General features: G+C 39.2%; 1 protein-coding gene across 3 annotated transcripts in view; it reads left to right on the top strand.

The window, feature by feature from the left end:
• LOC136341236 (adipokinetic hormone/corazonin-related peptide receptor variant I-like) overlaps nucleotides 1–14979 on the top strand; it is a 43043-nt gene that overhangs the window by 8623 nt on the left and 19441 nt on the right. For 2 of the 3 annotated variants that reach the window (XR_010732462.1, XM_066285992.1), the window contains exon 1: nucleotides 3752–3958. The exons of the other annotated variant lie outside the window; for it this stretch is intronic. The gene's annotated coding sequence lies outside the window, so the exon portion shown is untranslated. Of the gene's footprint in view, nucleotides 1–3751; nucleotides 3959–14979 lie in introns of those variants that run through there. 3 annotated transcript variants of the gene reach the window in all.

A 14979-nucleotide genomic window follows, 5' to 3' on the forward strand; every position in this document is an offset into this window, starting at 1 on the left:
AATTCGGAATTGACTATTCCCAGGGAAGTCCCCGCATTTTTTTCGAGACGCGAAGACAAAGGAGAAACAAAAAAAAATCTCCAGACAATAAAATGGAATTCGCAGCGTTTCTTCTTATCCAGTTTGGAATTGGGGTTGTTTAGAGGGTTTAGTGTCCCCTCCGGGTAAACACCATTAACAAACAATCTCCCTCTCGGGCATTCAGTTATGTAATTCGCGAATAATACTTCAATAATGTTGAGAATTAACGTTTCGCCAGGAGTAAAAAGTTAATCGACCTTTAATTAACAGGTCATGTTTTATTGAAATTTTATTGTAGCGAACGATGCAATTCACCTGAGGAAATCGATTTTGATCGATTTGTTATCGACGTGACAGTTCGATGATTTCCTGTTTTTGGTGCAAATGTCTACCTCATCTCCGAGCTCATAAATGCCGCTGCGTTACGTCGGTGTGTGGACCGAAGGGTCATCTAATGAATTTTCTCATAAGTCCTGATGAAGTTATCCCGCGTGTTAATGAATTTTTAATCGTTTTCAGCGTTTGAGAAAAGCGGTGCCAATTTCGAGGCGATCGCGGAAGATATCGGGGGAGAATTTTTTCCATCCCCAACCCTCAGTCGAGTCGTTTTGGCTCTAGAACCGTTTTCCTTCGAAAATCTAATAGTTCACCTTTGCGGCAAAAACCATATATGTTTAAGTAATTGTTATTAAAATGCTCCTTTGCAGATACGTCACAAAGTGTGGTTCCAGCATGACGGTGCCCCTGTGTACGTTTTGCCTGCCGCGAGCAGGAGCACCTAAACCTGCGATTTTCCGGGTGACGGAGAGCCCCATCTAACCGCTTTGGATTTTTTCCTCTTGGGTTGCACCAAGCCTTCGGTCTATCGAACCCCTGTGGCCTTTCGGGCAGTCGCAAAATTACGAACTGTCCGAGAACGAGATACTTTTCCATCCGTGTATGCTTGGATGCCAATAATTATGAATGAGACACCCTGTATATCGTCTCGCCCGCCAAAATCTTCTACGATTATCGGCACTTCGAGTCATCGCAGTCACACCTTTGGACGTAATCCTTTGAGGTTTTCGCCTTTCTCACCTTGATGGTATTCCATATTTCGGAAATTTTATGTGTATTATTTTTCCAATAATCCATATAATCAAATATTCCAACGATTGTTGTCGAAACGAAACCACTGACCTGAAGAAATGAGTAATCATCTCAACAGAGGCGTGACACTGGGGCTTTGGGTTTTTAACCTCGCGGTGTTTCGCGGGATCATTTTGTGGTGTATTGTCACGTATCACCAGCGCTACATGACGCAACCACCCATTGCTTACTATTATAACTAATCTTCATGTTTTTGCGTTGATATTAGATAAGAAATAGTGATCTAATGGGCTTGGTCATTATAAATAATAAGGTCAATGGAGTATGGCCAGTTTTTATGGTTGGAAAATGAATTTTATAGGCAAAGAGTATCCATTTTACCTCTCTTTGTTCTTTTTATATCCAGTGACATATTGCCAATATGTAACTAAACCAGATAATTTATTTCCCTTATAACGATGATTTCTGTCCCTGCATGGGGGATCAAAGCTTTGTGTAGAAAAGTTTGTTTTATTGCCATTATGCGGCGTAAACAAAGTGTGGAGTTTCCCTATAGGTTTGTCATCAAAGACTTCTAGACCATCAAGCAAACAGGTTTTTCCCCCAAAGAGGGATTTAGTTGCATAGAAAAAAAAAGGATAATTAATAACTGCGGGCGTTGGACCCCTGAAGACCCTGCCGCCCTCCCAGCCGCCAAGAACAATTTGAAAAATTGGTCTCGCCTGCGAAGAGGAACACCCTATATAAGCGTGTAAAAGGAGAGAGATAAAGCAAAAGAGATGGCTCGAGGGGTGGAAATCCATCGAACTCGAGAATGTTTAAGTTTCGTATGTCAGGGAGACAGTAGTAGAAAAACTAAGTAAGGGTAAAAACATAGTGAGGCACCGCCCCTTGCAGGGCACCTCGAGGTTCGCCTCGCCGTAAAGTGAGAAACAAAATGTTCCGTTCCTCACCGGCTAGGTGATTGAAACTTGCTCTGCGATTGGTTCTCTCCTTCCCCCATTCCCTCCATGCTCCATATGTTCGGTCCGATGGAAGGACCAAATGTACGTGGGGGGTACCGGAACGGAACATGTCGCGTTGTTTGAGGGGGAAAATTGGCAGAAAGGAAGCATAATTAGGCATTTGACGAGTCGCTGTCACTATCCGAGTCAGACGACGTTGAGCAAACTTCTTCGCTATGTTACTCAGTAGCGATGTTCAATTCTTGGCGAGGTGAATGGCGAAGCCAACGTCGAGATGTGACGCTTCACTACGGTTTTATGAGAGATTAATACACAGTACGTTTTTCGCTGCTAGGCACGTGGGGCTTTGGTGAGTGCAAACGAGAGGTAATTAGGCAATCGACAGGTGCGAGGAGGACATTGCGAAGAATTAGGAATTTCAAAAATTAATTTTAAATCATTCGCATGGCCCCGTTACTACCTGAACTTGTTAGGCCTCAATTCTCCAAGTGAGGGATTAAAACATATTGACCCAGTTTTTAGTTTTTAATAATACCCTGCGTCCCTGACTTGGGGAACGTGATCTGAACGATTCGGATCGCGATTAAAAAGATTTAAATTTGGAAAATAATTAAAGTCAGAGGCGTAGCTCCGTTCTCTCTACGCTGAATGGTGGGCCGAGGAAGATTTTTAATAACTGGAATACGCCGAACGTACGAGGTAGAGCACGCAAAGATGCGACCTTCGGAAAAGAGGAAGAAGTCAGTGGCGTGATCCTATCGTTTGACGCGTTAACGACTTTCCTCATTCTGTACGCATGGCATTAGAACGGCTTAGTTTTCGGATCATTTTGAATCCGTATTTTACGCTTTTGACTTGCTGCAACGTATCCCGAACATCGCCGCTACGTTACAGTAATATTTTCCAGACTTCGCAAAAAAACCCGACTCCCTCAGGTGTAGCGAGCAACTTTCTGATTGTTCCACAAAGCTTAAAGTCAGTGACACAGTTCAGCTAAAAGTTTCATTGTTTTCAGGCATGTTATTCGTCTTCATCCAACATTTTCCACTGCGCCAATCTGAGTCTCGTTATTCAAAACTTGCCTTTTAATATGATCGAAACTTCCTCAGTTGATCTTAAGCATCAGGTGACTTAACTACCCGTTTAAACTTTGAGGGATTAAGACGGAACGATTTTCCTCTTCATTACCAAAACATACGCAGGAAAGTACAATAAAGCCACAATAGGTAACTTCAAAGTATTCCATGGTTTCCGTAAGCCCCTTTGGAAGACTGATCCAATATGTATGGAATTTAAACACATAGAGGGAATGTTTAAGTGGGAAACTGATATCGAAACTATATCAGGACTTAGTTGTAACTGTTGTAAATTACGAAGTGGACTTTGACAGGGATCGAAACGGTGATAAAATTATTGACCTTAAATCGTAAATTTCGGTCGAAACCCCCCTAGTTAATTAATTTATGAGTATTCTGCGTTGATTAACCGCTCTACAGACCATTAAATTAATTTTTGCACAAATACAACGTCAGCGTGTAATGGTTTGTTTGCTTGAATTACTGGAGCTTTGATGGTGGATAATTGGCCTTAATGAAATTGCCAATTGCGTAAAAATGGCAAGCTCGCACCAAATGTACCGGAAACTAAATGAAACTTTAGGTAGCTGGCAACGCGGCCCTCAGCTCCCGTGGAAATGGAGATTCATCCGTTTTCCTTCAGTTGAATTTTCCGGGTGTTCGTGAATCCTTCGAGGGAGTTTCTACGACCACTCTCAAAAGTTTTTACGTAGACGTACAGGAGCGGAAACTTTGAAAGTTTTGTTCACGGGCCGGTGAGTTATTACACCGGTTTCGTTCATTGGAAGTTCACCGGAATAGAGAAAGGTATTTTAATTAACGTTAATATTTTTAGTGGTAATATAATTTGCTTGGTTGGGAGCTTTATAGCCTTTTCGCACCCCATTAGCTTCCGAAATTTAGGGAGAACTCGACAAACAGCCTTTTAACTCCATTGTCACGATTTTCCAGCTATCATTGTCTTTCGGCAGAATTAGGTGCGCGGATTTCATTAATGCACGACAAATAGAGAGTATTAGCAATGATAATGGCACTTCTGAGAACATCATTGAACGGTTCTTGGAATCCTCGCGAAGCGCTTCCGGCGCGTTGATACTCCTTAGTTCTCAGCGACTCTTGAATTTCTGGGCATTTAAAGGCTCTGCAAATCTAAGAAAAATAGCAATATGATCGATCACTCCACTTCCATGCTCACATTCCTTCTGCAACCCGTGAAAAATGAACAGAAAAATTCGCAATTTTCGTTCCATGATGTTTTATATCTACATCACTGGATTTAATGCATTTTATATTTGGAAATTCCCTCTCCAATCTGCAATTTTCGGACATTGATTAGGGAATCGACGTAGGCGTTCTAGAGGGGAAACCGGACTTCAGAAACAAACGGGCGAATCCGTAATTTTTATCTTCCGAATTTTGATGGTTCTCTATGGTGCTGGTGAGCAACCCCCGCCGCTGACTTTAATGAATTTACTACCTGAAAAGTTTCGTTACAATTCGTGATTTGGGGACACTAATTAGGTTTCGCGCAGGGACGTGCTAGAGGGCCAACGGAAAGTACAAAGCTTATTTCATTCTTTCGAGAAATCCTTTGTCGACCTGCGTCCGAATTTATCCTAAAAGGGCGCTTTTGTGGCACTAGATAATATAAGAAAATTGCGATTGCCGTCGGTTTCTCGGGCTCGTGGTTTCTGCCGTGTTTGGCCCCCGTGCCAGTGAAAATTGGCAAAATAGCATGGCGATATTGAAAGGAGCCATCTCACGTGATTGAAATTTTGAAAATATTTCAACAACCTCCCAAAAATCCGAAAAAGTACTTAATATTGTTGGGGTCTTCTCGGGTTCCGCCTGGCGGGCAAAAAAAATTCCGACCATACGTTTAATGGCATTTGGCAACATTGCTTGCAAATCCCGGCACGTTTTCGCCATAAACGGACAATGGCGATAAAAAAAAGCTAAACTGGACGTTGCCATTTTCCAAGTTTGTGCCAAATTTACGTCAGAGTTTACTGCATAGAACTGTTCTCATATTTTATAGAGCAAATTCTTCTTACTCCCCTTACATTCACATAGGCTGCTCATCTCATTAAAATGCCGAGTTACTCCCTTAACAAGATTAACAAGGGTTTTATTGCACACCCCCAAGTTTAACCATTTTAAATGGGTTGCTGGTCGTTAGGTGCGCCCCAAAAGCTCTTTTTAAGGCAATTACCGCGTGAATAATACAATGCAGGACAATAGATTGTACACGGGATATTCTGGATTTAATGTTTTCGTGTATTCCCATATGGATGGAATAAACTTGGATGTGATGGGACGTGAAGATAAAGTCGGTGAATTTTGATAATTTCGTGGAAGACTCAGTGAGGGTCCATTGCCGGGTATAAATGATCAGCAAACTGAAACTCTTTGTTATCTTGCAAATGCAAATCTTTGGTCCCAAACCTATACCAAGGCCTGCGCTGGATGGAAAGTTTTATTATGCCCGTTTCGTTTTATTTCGGGGAAAATGCATGCAAAGTGAGTTTTCTTAACGACGCTTTTCTTAACTCATCCCCACTGAAAATTATCTGTCAACACCCCCCAAGTTCCACGCTTCAGGCTTACCTGTAGGATAAGAATAGAAATCGCTTCTTTCCGTGTCTGGGTCCTCGACTAGAGTTATTGAATTTTAGTGTTCCGACATTTTAAGAAAATGGTCTCGAAAAACACACAAAACTGCGACAACGATGACGTGACGGATAAATAATTACAGTATATCACAATATAGAGATCCCTAATAGTTTTCCATTTCTCTTCCATTAGATGTTTTGTAGCTAATTCGTACACACTAATAATAATTAATCTTGGCAACAGAAATACGAAGCTTCAGCCATTACATCACAATAATTATAGCACCCTTCGAAGAGGGCAAGAAGGGCTTTGAATTTGAATTAAAAGATAATATGATCTTCTAGACCTTTGTGAGGAGCTTCATTGGTTTTTCTACGTCTGGAATTTGCCAGAAATAGATGGAATTGCTTAAGGAGAATGGGAATTAAGGGTTAAGAAAATAAGAGCGAAACATAGAGCCATTCGTACCTTTAAGACAAAATCTTCACGGAAAATTACCGACCTTTGAGTTTTTGGGAGCAAGTAAAATTGGAAGCGGAGCTTAAAGCCGCATGAGAGTTTTGAGACTAAAAAAACCGGAAAACTCCTAGGATTTCGAATTGCTGAAAAAAAACTCAAAGTATCTCAGCAGCACGGAGATCTCAGACTCTCGATATTCAGCAGCTATAAGGGATGTTTTAGGTTTTTTTCATTGCAGTAGTAAACGAACCTACTTCGCAGTGACGTTCGAAAGGATTTTTTCTAAATTTTCTCAAGTCGAAAAATGGAAAATACTTGCAATACTTGAATTTACTCCAGTTCTCGCCACGTTGCTTAACCTGAAAATTCACGTCCCCATGGGTGTATAAGAACTCAACATATCGTTCAAATCTATAAAAAATAAAAAATAATTTCAGAATTAATCGACACTTTATGCGACGCCCCTGGACTGTAAAATTTACACCAATTTTCCGCATTGACTGACCTTGGTTTTGAAACATGTTCCTTTTTTCGTGGCAAAAACTCTACTTTTCAGTGGGGTGCGAAGACAAATTATATTTCTTTAATCGGGAAACCTTAAAAAGACAGTCACTTTCGGATACGCCCATGAATTCATGTTTAAGCTGATTCGATTTCTGTTATTTTGTAGTGTCCGAGTAGCTGAAAATTCAGCTCTGCATTGGCGTGCTCACATTAGAACGCGACATTCAATATTATTGAATGGTATCGAGTTTAACTGAAAATTTTCAAGTCATGAGCATTTTGAGAGACGCTCCTGGTTTTTGATTGATATTCGAACAAAACCGAGTTTACGATATTTCTCTTTTGTACAAACGCGATTAAAAATCGTAGATTGTGCTGGGGCAACATGTTTTTTTTAAAAAAAATATTTATTAAAATTGCCCAATATCTCGAAAACTAGGGAAGATATTACTTCCTTTTATGGCCATATTCCGACAATGGCTTTCATAAGTTTCCAATCGATATTTTGCATACATCTTGAAAGTCTCCTTCCAGTTTCTAGGACGGAAATGCATTAAACTCAAGTAACTCCATGGGCGGACCGACGAAAGTTGAGTATAAACTTTCGAAATTTATACCGGTGACTCGTAGCATGAATTATAACATATCAACTGTCCATTCATTATTTCCGAAAGAATGGAAATATCAATTGCAAGTTCATGACCTACTCTGATTTATTCAATAAAAATATTTTCCATTAATTGGATATGTGAAATGTCAGCGTCATGTTATTAATTTTCCTTATTGTCGTGGCAGTGGAACTTAATCAATAGCATACCTACATCGAGTTTGTGTGCATAGAGAAATGAGCAAATTCTTCGAATATACCAAGAGAATAATTAGGGAATCTTTGGGGGGTCGGGAAAACTCTTCTTCTCCCCCATTTATTTAGGTTTTTATTTCGTTACTCTAGGGCACAATTTAAAGCCGTGTTTACGAGAGTGGACGCTGCTTTTTTTTTCACTCTGAAATCGAATAGAATATCTGCAGGAATCGGAGTTGGAATAGAATAGGAATTCCCCGTGCTCGGGAAAGTGTTAAATACCAAACTCTCTGGCGGCGCACCATGTGCGTACCCCAGTTGGGGATGCCCCCGGCACCGTGTGCACTACCCGCCGCATTGGATCATGGTGGTGAAGCCGATAAGAAGTCCTTCGTCGGCGGTAGTTGCGTCTGCATCATAAGGGCCGACAAAGCTTATCATAAGTAATACCGATGCCGACAAAGTAACTCGGTGGGAATTCTCGCACGCACCAACCCGAGTGTCGAAGGGGTACGTCATCTCCTTAACAGTAACTTAACCCTAACTCTACTTACAATCTATCACCTTTCCGATAGAGTCTCGACCTAATCAGAATACGCCATGCAATACAATTAAAAACTATGTACAGGGCGGTTGATTTGACTGCTGGATCCTACATTAAAGTGATGAAGAAATTGGCAGGCAAGAAATGCCTTAATGTGCCAACGTATCATGGATTTTCGCCTTTTATCCGCATGTAATCAATTAAACCGGGCTTAATTGATTTAAGCGACCATTAAAGCTCTAAATCCGATTCATATTCAATCGTTTGGTTCTGCATTTTGCAAAGTTGGGCGTCGGCTATTCATAATTAAATCAAGCGAATCAAGTCGTGGGCAATACCTTTCACAACACCTTTTCTAAATTTTTGGATTATGTTGAATTAATAAGCGATCAAGAGAAAATTTTGAGAAAAAATGGAGATAATAAGCGATATTGAATGACTTAATGTTTAATCTCTGGGGAAATAACTTTCTAATTTAAATAATTCCCCTCGTCGAGGAATTAATTTATTATACGATTTTCGACAAGAAAATTGCAAACGTTTCTTTCCAAGTGGGTCTTCGGGAAAACGCGTAAAAACCTGAAACGAAAAGTAACATTATCGTAAATTACTCCGAGATAGGCCTAAGCGATTTGGGGGGAAACTGTGTACGCAGAAACAACATTTCCCCCCGGGAAAAAATATTTGTTATAACATTTGATAATACCATATTAATTATATAGAATCATGAAGCTAATGAGCAAATGCGAATCCATTCAGACGGTATCATTGAATTATTCACATGAAAGCAACATCGATATAGCTCATAAACTGTTTTTTAATATTAAATCCCATTATTAAATGTTTTGTTAACTTCAGTTGAATTGATGGAAATTAGAATTCATGGCACGAGGCGCATTCGTTCATAAGAAGAAATCCAGGGGAAGAATCAGCTTTAATCGGAACGGAACATGGTAGATGGGCCATTTTTTCAAAATTTCAATTTACGTATCTGCGATTAACTCATTTGGCGTAAATTGCCAGTAGTTCAAGCTAACCGAAGTTGTTATTTATTAGTAAAAGAAACTTCACACTAATTAAGACTCAATAAAAGAAATTCAATCTGGCGCAAACATCAGTATCCAAGGGCGTATCACAGAGGGTCGATTAATTAAGTTTTTTTTCTCAAGGTTTATTGATTTGAGCACAGTGATGAATCATTGATTTAAATATACCAATGGAAAAACTTTGAGCTCAAACTTTTATAAAAATTTTTCGAGGAACTAGCCTCCATTAAGGGCAGTTAATTTCGTAAATACCATAATACGGTACTAGTGCGGTAATAGTAGTTTCGTTATTAAATTGATCTAGCAATAATAAACAGTCATTAACCAATCATTGTCTAAAGGTTAATCGTTTTTATAACTTGCTTTGTGCCACCATTAACCTGAATTCGTCCTAAAAATAGTAGGGAAACTAACAAGTTTCGCATGGAGGTTTAAGGAAATTTATCTACAGAAGTTGTCAGAAGCTATTTTTACTATCGACTAGCGGTAAATCCTTTCCCCATACATCTAAGTAACTCGGTTCAAGATGTCTCGAACCATTCCCGTTTAATTCGTCAAACATTGGTGTTTGCCTTGAAGCCATTAGCACAGATTAAATACAGTTTGAAGTTGGCCCCTCTCTAAATCAATTTATCTAGAACCCTAATGGAGGTGCTTCGGAAAGGTCGTACTGTATTATTGTAGTTTGCCTGTGGCAGGTTTGTCTGGAAACAAACTTGTTCAGGTCAAAATCTAATTATTTCCCGAATCAAAATTTAATTAACCCCTTTGATAACTGTTTTTTCTGCGATTAAAAGGTATTGAAATTCCATCGCTGTTTTGCTTGGCAAACATTGAATTAATCCCCCCATCCCACACGTCCAGAAAAAGTCCCAACGAAGTTATCTATCTCGTACGCATAGAAGAAAAATCCACATCATTTTTCCGCTACAAAGATTCATGTATGAGACATATGTAATTTTTTGGAAATATTCAATACCAGAAAAGGAGTTTGTACTGCTCGAGGGACACTATTAGCATTTTATGTGAAGTTCTTATACAGGGTGACCCGTTTGTTTTGGGGTCAGTATGTGAAAAGTTTATTGATTGGCGATTTAGCCCGGATTTCTTTTAAATTGTAGAGTTTGATCGATATTTTCATCGAAAATGGCCTCGTTGACATGAAATTCAAGGCCTACTATGACAGTCTCCAAGAGCGAAATTTTAATAAACGATATTAGCGATTTTTTAAGAAAAAACCTGTGCACGCCACTGGATTGGCCATTCCTCGAGACGGGCTTGTACAAAATTTCAATGAAAAATTTTGAGTAATAACGACGTTGTAAAGGAATTAAAAATGCACACTGGGTACTTACTTACATCTTCTTGTACTTCGTCTGGGTATATTAAGGCCCAAACTCGCCATTCTGACACTATTCAGGGATTGTCGTTGGAATATTGCAGATTTGGTTGTTACTTAGGAAGAGTCCACGACGTCCATTTTGCCTCGTTATCACGGCTTTACCGGTCCACCTGGATGTCCGATGTTGAATTCTGCCGCAGCTTCGGCTGTCGAGCGCACGTTGTCGCCGACAAGACGAACAATTCCTGTTTTTTCTCTCACACTTAAATTTTCCATAATTATCACGATTAATAATTGAGTTTGTATTAAGTACAAACAAGTTCTGATATCGACGTTGATGTTTGTTGCGTTTGTTTGACAGTTAAACGCTTCACTTGTTCTCCATAGCCCACTACGAATTTATCAAAATAAATAACTACTGAGGGCGCAGTTTTATTTCTTCCGCAAAATCGTTATCGCTCGAAATTTTTCCACAAAATTTTGTACGGGCCCGTTTTGAGGGGTGGCCGATCCAGTGGCGGGCACAGAATTTTTCTAAACAAATCGCCAATACGATTTATTAAGATGTCACTCCTAGAAACTGTCATAGTGGGCCTTGAATTTTATGTCGACCAGGCCGTTCTTGGTGAATATGCGCAGTTGATCAAGCTCCATAATTAAAATAAAATCCGGGCTAAATCCCTCGATCAATAAATATTTTACAGACTGGCCCCAAAACAAATGGGTCGCACTGTATGTTCGAAACCGTTTTTCAGGTCTCGTAATGCAAGAGAAAGAGACCCGGACATGTAGTAAAATGCATATTAAAAAGCGTAATGAGGCGAACGGTAATGGCAATTTATGGAACGCGTTCCTAAGATAAATATGAAATCTGATTTAAAAGTCGTCACGTCCTATCGTTTCGTCTTTTTCTGCGGTGAGTACGCTCCAGGCAATGAGAAAGATTAAAATTTCGAAAAAATGTATCTGGAAATGCGTGTAAAAACGAACTTTATTGGGACATTCCTACCCTTGTTCGCTCAATAAAATTAAAATTTTCTATTTTATTAAAAAAAAAAAAAACGAAACAAAGTAGATTCAGGTTATTCTTGATGTTTTTCAAATTTTCTGTTCTTTCTCAATTCGAAAATCTCGTTCGTTGCACGTTTCGAGATTGTACGGGCTGCGATATTAGATAGAGATCTCCCGCTCCGCATCACCCCACGTAACAACGCAGTGGTGACTCTCCCGAGTCTGGATGTTTAAAATGGGTTCTCAATCTTTAATACTCTAATTAATTATCGTTTTCGGCCACTTTCAGGCAATTAAAATTTGACTTTGAACACCCAAATCCCCTTAAATTTTTTGAACCTAAGTTCCTCAACTTTCCGTTCCCCAAGTGGCGCCCCAACATTGTTAATCCATATTCAACTAACATGAACTATATAAATTACACCGACAAATCGGCGGTTCACGTTCCGAATTCGAGAATTGTTAATTGGACCTTATTCGAAGAAAATTGTTCTGGAATTCCAATGGGTGACGCTTCCAGGAAAAAAATTCCAAAAAAAATTTTTTTTGTTTTTTTCGTATATATACGTATATATATGTATAAAGCGGAATTGTGCGGGAACATATGTACATGTTTGCCAAACATCCTCGGCATAATAAATTTGATGGCACTGTTTTTGCGCAAATGCGTGTGGAGGAAATGCGGAATTTTGAAGCCAAATTTCCTCTTCTCCTCTTCTCTGGAGAAGACATTTTTCCTTCGTCTCGTGGTGCTTATTAAATATCTGCGTGCGTATGTACTCAGTGACAACGAAGCATTTCTACAATGAATTTTCTTTTTACTCAAGCTCAACGTATTTGAATAATTTTTATGCTTAAAATGCTAGGGAATTTTAATAGCAGCTAAATTCAGTTGCAAAACTTCCATTTGCTGGCTAATTCCTTTCAGACCTGACCTCTTTAAACCTTTTTAATGGATGGTCCTTAAAAGTTACAATTTCAAGCATAAAGTTCGAATAGAGCACTTTTGTTGTTTACTACTCTACGTGATTCTCATATTGGATTAAACCGACATATTTCGATTTAGAGTACCAGAAATGCGTTACCCCGTAGAGCTTCAAGGGGTCAAATTTCTTAACTATGGAAAGCTAAAAATAAATTTGAAAAATCAGAATTATCTCATTCGACAGTGATAACTGAAAGTGGAATGAAATTGGACGTAACCAGATTGAACTTTCTGGAGTGTCCTAATCGAAAGAGTCCGCTTATTTATATGGAGCCACGAAGGCCGAGAGTTTTCGAAAAAATGTCCAAGTGTAAATACAGACATTTCGGGCCTTCAGACGACTCCTTATTACCCTAAACACGAGTGAATCCCATTTAAATCCCCTGGAAAAAGCGTGATTAAACCTTCAGCAGACAAGAGACTTGTTGATTTTGTTTTTGAGGGATAACTTCTGCTGGATCCTGGTGATATTTCGGGATTTGGGACGACGTGTAATGGAGAAAAATCAGGTTCGATTGATGCAAAGCCCGATCGCATAGCAAAGCGGGTGAAATTGGTTTACTGTTTTCGCACATTTTCATGTCCAGGACACGTTATTTAATTGGGAAATCCACAGTGACTAACAATTTTGTTTAACGCAGTGTTAATCTTCCTAAAGCCGATCTAAGCGACAATTTTGCTGAATGAAGTTTCGAGCTTAAACCATTAAGTTACTGGGTGTAAGCTCTTTATTAAAGCTTCAAGTTGCAAGTGTTTTCTATTATGTGCATGGTGTTGAGAAGTAATATGGGTTTTCCTTATATCTTTTGGGGTAGACAAACAATTTTTTTTTTTTTTTTTTTAAACAAAAGAGGTATAAAATAACGCCCGCAACAGAGGCGAAATGTAATTCTGAAGCAACAACAGGATTCGCTGGAAAATTTTTTTAATTCTCTGGCCTTTAGCAAATTAAACAAAGCAACGAAAAGGGCAATATGTTTGAGGAGAAATGCCGTGCAATAATTCCAGCCCTCAATTTTCGGCAAAAGGGCACGTGCAACTGTTATTTCAGATTTTTGCATTAAAATGGTAATTTGTTGGATGGTCATCAATTCTTCCAACTCTGGCGTGGTGCAACTTTTATTACTCTAGATAGCAGAAAAAAGAGGATTTATATGCTTACACAGTGTTAAATTTTAGTTTTGGCCCTTCAAAAAGAAAAATGTCCAATAACGAAATCAGGACATTTTTCATAAATACATTTTCGCGGTCGGAAAATGTTTCTATAACGGTGAGGCACGCTCTGGCCGTTTCGGTGCTCAGCCTTTATTGCCAATTGCATATGAAGCTCATTCAAAATTAACTGAAAATGACATAAACTTTTCACTCGGGACCTGGATGACGACCCTCGTTAAGTTTTTGTTTCGGCGGGAAAATGAAAAATCCCTTTTAAACGTACAAAACTTATTTGAATTTTCTATTATGGGACATCGATAGAACTGAAATTACTCGATCATAAAGTGTCTCACAACATTTTAATTAAAAAGCAATATAGCGAAAACATAATCGAGTTAATGACCTCCATTATGACCGATACGTGTCAAACTATCGATTTAAATTAAACTTTTTCACCATATTCATGTCACGTTCTTTGAATAAAACGAATTTTTTCCTAAACCATCAAAGATTGCTTATAACCCAGAAGTGTATTGTCCTCACTTGGCACACTAACTTGACCCAAAAAAAAGTAAGACAGGAGGAAAGTTCGGCGAATTCGGCAAAAACTTTCCGTTTGCTGTTGCCGTTCGTTAATTGGTTTTAACCAAACTTCTGATCGAAATATAACCGAGAATCGATTCCAAGTTTGCCGAACGGCACAATCAATTATAGCTTTTTTTGTGATTTTGAGGCAACAGTTGCCTTTCAGGATAATGGGAACGGCCGCAGAGTTTTAGGATTTCGATTAATGTTTATTTTGATCAAAACACTGCTCGAATTTCTAGACAGTCTACGTGGAATATACTGGGGGTTACCTAAGCGTGCAACGCAAACCTAACGGGACATTCCTTGGGCTGCAACACGAAATTCGATTCTTACAAACGTGCGGATGTGATTGCTTCGTTTCCAAAATATAGAATCCAGAAATTTCGAAAAACGAACGGTTTTTTATTATTTTTCACAAAACGCTTCGAATGATTTAATTTTTGTTTTGTGTTAAGTCATAATTTACGGACATTTTGCAGTTCGTCCCCCTTCCAGGGGCGGACTGCCGAACGCTTTCCGAAGCGCCAAGATTGTTCTTTCAACCACCTACGTGTCGGAAATTGGGCGGTTGTGGACACGTGTCCATAGAAACTTTCCTTCTTATTTCGACCCGAAGCGTATCCCCTTAAATTTGCTTCGTGCGTTTTTGGGATATACCCTGTATATTGCGCTTCAATCAAAAACTGATCCTGCAAAGGAACTTTTTGCGTCTTTGATGTCTTCGTAAAGGGGTTCCCTAAAAAAATTAATAGGAACAAATTAGGCCAAATTCCCTCTCT

This window comes from Euwallacea fornicatus, chromosome 9 (genome assembly GCF_040115645.1).
Source record: "Euwallacea fornicatus isolate EFF26 chromosome 9, ASM4011564v1, whole genome shotgun sequence".
Lineage (NCBI taxonomy): Eukaryota > Metazoa > Arthropoda > Insecta > Coleoptera > Curculionidae > Euwallacea > Euwallacea fornicatus.